The sequence below is a fragment of the Myotis daubentonii genome, chromosome 2, assembly GCF_963259705.1.
Source record: "Myotis daubentonii chromosome 2, mMyoDau2.1, whole genome shotgun sequence".
NCBI classification, from domain to species: domain Eukaryota; kingdom Metazoa; phylum Chordata; class Mammalia; order Chiroptera; family Vespertilionidae; genus Myotis; species Myotis daubentonii.
In genome coordinates this window covers 142,561,916-142,567,422 of record NC_081841.1, presented here as the reverse complement: position 1 = coordinate 142,567,422, position 5,507 = coordinate 142,561,916, and the positions used below count along the sequence as shown (strand labels likewise).

Genomic DNA, 5,507 nt, shown 5'->3' with positions numbered 1-5,507 from the left:
ACTCTCTCTCAGTTCACTAGTCTTTTTTTACTTTGTCTGTCCTACCAAACTCCCACCCCCATTTCTCAGCTTGATAACCCTTCAAGTAGAAAGATAGGACTGTTGTGGGACTCATTTACTGCCTTTCTTTCAGGTAGCATTGTCCTTCACTGCTTGTTGTTCAAGTCTCAAAACCATTTTCTCATGTATATGTCTAATTTGTTGTTTGTTTAGGCGGGCAGTCTAAACCTGATTCCTATTAATAAGAGTTCCTCCTGGGAGTCAATGACTACACAATGTTTGTTCCCTTTAAGGATTTTTTTGAATTCTTTAACTTCCTAGGGCAAGAATCTAAGAAATTAAATAGAACAATTTTTGTAAAGCAAAACAGAAGGTTCAACTGTCTTGTGGGTCTGAGAAGGCAAAAATAAAACAAAGCAATAAACGGCTGTAGTTCAGTACACATCAGTGAAAAAGGGGTCTTAGTAAATGGTCCATATTCTAAGGTGGAAACCCCTGAAGGGTTATACCCCAGAAGCAGAAGCAAACCCAAGGCAGTAAAAGGTCTTATTAAAAATGTACCCCTGAGTAGGTCAGCTCATCTGATTGCTTATTTTTATTTGTCCACTCTATCTGTTTTTCAGAGCAAAGGGTGAAGCCTCTCTAGAAGATGCCATCATCCAGAGCCCCTGTAATGTTTCTTAAATAATATATAAGATCCAATAACATATTACCAAGTACACTAGGAAGAGGCCCAAGAAAATATTATGAAAAGATCTACATGTACACACAAGAACAATGAAATGATGGAGTTATTTGTGTTTATACACATAGGTTATAAACTAATTATGATTGATATATTCAAGAAAACTGATGCTAAAATAAGTAATTTAAGCAGGAAATTGGAATAAAAATAAAACAAAAATTATACAAACCCCAAAATTAAAGACTCAATGGACTAATTCAACAACATATTGAACAGAGGAGAAAGAGCATGCGTGAACTAGAAAATATTAAACATCTGAATAAAAAACACAAAGTAGAGCATAAGAGAACTTGGTCTAACAAAATTAAAAGGCCTAACAAACAAGTAGCTTTCATTTTAGAAATGAAAAGAGTTAGAGATTAGCCAAAGGACTTACATGCATATATGCATAACCCATGGGCACAGACAATAGTGCAGTGAAGGCCTGGGGGTGGGGTGAGACCAGGGTGAAGGGAGTAAATGGGGGAAAAAGGGGACATCTGAAACTCTTTCAACAATAAATATACATTTAAAAAAGATTACATGGGGCAAAAGCAACCAAAAAGGATACTATATCTGCCCACTTAGCAATCTGTGCTTTTCTGTAACTGAGTAGGTATACAATATGCATTTATTTTTGTCATATGTTTATATACTGCCTACTGAAATTAGTTATATAAAGTTCAAAGTTTAAGAACAAGGATGGAGTGAATCCTTAGGTTAGAAGTATATTTTGAAAACTGAGCCGGATAAAGAAAAATAAATTCACATCCAGAATATGATGTGAATATGATGGTTGTGTGGGATAGTTATTTTACAGCTATACTGAGAATTCTTTACCTTTAGGGACCTCAAGATGTCTGACTTAGACTCTTGGCCACCATAATAGCAGTGAGGTTCATGACATGCTGCTTAGGATTTGAAATTCCTCAGGAAATCCCTAAGACCAGATTTTTACTGGCGATTTTCACTCGGCATAATCGGTTAGGCAGCCTGGATTGACCAAAGAGGCATAAAGGACTCCACTGGGAACTTCTGCCTTGAGCTAAGATTCATTGCACAGAATTTGTGATTCAAACTGAAGGAGAAGTACATATGTCCATGTGTGAATAAAGGCACTAGTAAGCTTGCATCTGGATGTTTCTAAGAACTCTAACAATTGCCTGTACTTACTTTTTCTTGCTGTACCTTATCTTTTCCCTTTAAATAAAAACCTGAGGTTTGTATGCTCTATGGGTTCCTATGAATCCTTTCAAATATTTGAACTTGTGAAGTTCTTGTAATAGTTAAAAAATAAAACATTAAAAGTGAAGAGAAAAATAATTGTTAAACCCACCAATAAAAATGAAAGATAATAACCAATCCCTTGTCAGAAATAGTATACATAGAAGATGAATACTGTTTTTAATATTATGAAAAAACATTCCTCTCAGAATTTCATAGAGCAAATTTTTAAAATATACTTTTATTGACTTCAGAGAGGAAGAGAGAGGGAGAGAGAGATAGAAACATAGATGATGAGAGAGAATTATTGATCGACTGCCTCATGCACGTCTCCAACTGGGGATCAAGCCTGTGTCCTGATTGGGAATTTAACTGTGACCTCCTGGATCATAGGTCAAGGCTCAACCACTGAGACACTCCATCCAGGACAAATTGTTTTTAAAGTACTGAGTAAAGTGAAGACATTTTTAAATAAAAAGAGACAAAGTAATTTTCTCCACAATCATGTTAATAAATGTTTGACAATTTTGAGAAAGAAGAGTAAACCCAGGAAAATGTCATCAGTTAATAAAGGAGAAAAAGAGGGCGAGCACACACTGTATCACATACACCAATAAACCAAACTATTAATTATTTATAAGTGAATATCTTTACTTTGGAATATCAAGCAATATTGAGGTGAAAACAGTATACAACACTAAAGTTGTTCACTGTTAGAAAGCAGTTAGAAATCCTATCTAATAAAACAGAAAAATGGCAATTGGCGTACGACGATACCCTTTTCATTGGCTAATCAGGGCTATATGCAAATTAACTGCCAACTATGATTGGCAGTTAACTGCCAACTAAGATTGGCAGTTAACTGCCAACAAGATGGCGGTTAATTTGCATATGTAGGCACAATGCAGGGAGGCGAAAGGGAAAGCAGGAAGAAGCCCCCTGCCACTGACAGTGATCGGAAACCCAGGGGGGAGCTAAGAGCTGGGGGGCAGGGCAAAGGCGGCCCCCCCAGCCATGATCGGAGAATCAGGCGCCTTTTCCACCCTGGCCAGTGATAGCAGGAAGTAGGGGTGGAGCCAGCGATGGGAGCTGGGCACGGTCGAAGCTGGCAGTCCCAGGAGCTAGGGGTCCCTTGCCTGGGCCTAAAGCGAAGCCCACGATCGCATGGCCGCTGCAGCTGCAGGTCCCCTCTGCCCGGGCCGGACGCCTAGGCCAGAGGCATCAGGCCTGGGCAAGGGGCCGATCCTGCGATTGGAGGGTGATGGGGGTCAACGCCTGTGGGCTCCCAGTATGTGAGAGGGGGCAGGCTGGGCTGAGGGACACTCCCCCCCTACACACACACTCCCAGTGCACGAATTTCGTGCACCGGGCCCCTAGTATTAAATAACTTCCCTAACTGATTTGGCTCAGTGGATGGAGCGTTGCTGGTTTCACTGGGGCTGCTGGGAGACTGGACTCCATTGTCCCACTCCTTCCCACTCCTAAAGCTACCCTGAGCCCTGGGGCATGGAGCGGGAGGACGTGGGTCCAGACCCAGAGAGCTGAGGCGCCATGACTGCACTGTCCAGCCACGAGGGGGGAGAAGTTTGCCCTCGTCGCTGCAGCTGTGTAGTCTGAGCCGCTGACCCCGTGGGGAACTGAAAACCCAAGGTCCCTGGGCAAGCCGTGCTCGATGGGACAGACATGGAAGCACAAGTGAGATGTTTACTACCACTGGCCAAGGCGAATGGCTGGTTCGCCCGCAGTGCCCGCAGGGCCTTCAAGCTGCTGCAACGCAATGAGGAATTCCAAGCTGACAGGAGCTAGGTGCTGCGCCAGGAGATCGGGAGTCCGCAGAAGTCCGGCCAGCTGGGGGCTTTGCACCTTCAAGCTATGGCTCCGCTACCCGGTGTGTTACAGATCCAGGCGGATCAGACATCACCCAGCTGCCCACTGCCAAGGCGATCACCCAGCAGTGTGAGGGCTGCCCCGCGGACCTGGGAGTGTGAGATGGGACCTGGTGCTGTGTGATGGGGCTCCCGATGTCACTGACCTCCGTGATGTGGATGAGCATGTGTAGGCCCAGCTTCTCCTAGCCGCTCTGAACATCGCTGCACACGCCTTGAAGCCAAGATCTCCCTGGGCCGGGAGGTGACGCTGATCTACAGCTGCTTGTCTTCTGCTCCAGCGCGTGCTATGCCAAGCTTGGGGCACCAGCATCGAGGCCTCAGCTGCCTGTCAGGGTTATGACCCCCGAAGGCTTCCTCCCGGACCTGACGAAACCCCTGCTGGACCACTCTGCTGATCCAGAGCTCAACCGATTAGATGGTCCCACCCGCATCATTGTGCCATTTGTGACCCGTGGGGACCTGAGCTTCTATGGAATACCTGAATCTGATGGAGGAAAATATTATATCTTTATTTTCACTAATATAATTGAAATTTAGCTTTATTCCCAAATATGAATTCTAACAGTAAATCATGAACATAAAAGCAGTGCCTGTCACTTTCCCACCAAACCAAATCAAAATCAGTTCATTTTTATAGTAGGGTTGTTAGGGGAGGGGTGGGAGTAATCAGAAAATATTACTCATGGTCATCACTAATTGACATCATGGGACATCTTATAATTTGAGTTACTAATAAAAAAGACCATATAAACTACAAAAAGAAAAAAAAGAAAAAATTAAGTACACCAAAAGGAATAAAGATATGAATATTTTAAAATAACAAGATATTATGAAATATTATATTCATACATGAAATATTATAGCATTTGTATACTTAAACTATCTTTTTCCAGAAGTAAATGAATCATTGCTATTGTCTTAAAAAGTGATATTTTGAAAACTATGAATAACCATTAACATTGTCACAATGATAATTTATGCATCCAGAAACACATGTTTAAATACCTTGCAACTTTTCTATTTGATTGTCTTATTCTTATCGATTAGTCGGAGTTCTTTTTATTAACAGATAAGAGTTAATAAATGAATTCAGCAATGTAGTAGGGTACAAAATTAACATCCAGAAATCTATGGCTTTTTATATACCAACAATGAACCCACAGAAAGAGAAACTAGAAAACAATCTCATTTACCATTGAACCAAAAAAATTAAGATACCTAGGAATAAACTTAACTAAGGAGGTAAAATACCTGTACTCAGAAAACTACAGGACATTGAAAAAATAGATAAAGGAAGACATAAACAAATGGAAGAACATAGCCTGTTCATGGATTAGTAGAATCAACATCATTAAAATGTCCATACTACCCAAAGCAATTTATAAATTCAATGCAATCCCCATTAAACTACCAACGGCATATTTTACAGATCTAGAATAAACTCTCCAAAAATGCATCTGGAATAAAAAAAAGATCCCGAATAGCAACAGCAATCCTGAGAAATAGGAACCCTCATGCACTACTGGTGGGAATGCAAACTGGTGCAGCCACTGTGGAGAACAGTATGGAGTTTCCTCAAAGTTAAAAATGGAACTCCCATTTGGCCCAGTAATCCCACTTCTAGGAATATATCCCAAGAAACCAGAAACACCGATTAGAACGGATATAGT

At 41.4% G+C, this 5,507-nt stretch overlaps 1 pseudogene; it reads left to right on the top strand.

Annotated features, from left to right (window-relative positions):
* Positions 1–3,620: 3,620 nt before the first annotated feature.
* Positions 3,621–4,374, top strand: LOC132226704 (putative tRNA (cytidine(32)/guanosine(34)-2'-O)-methyltransferase; annotated as a pseudogene).
* Positions 4,375–5,507: the final 1,133 nt, after the last annotated feature.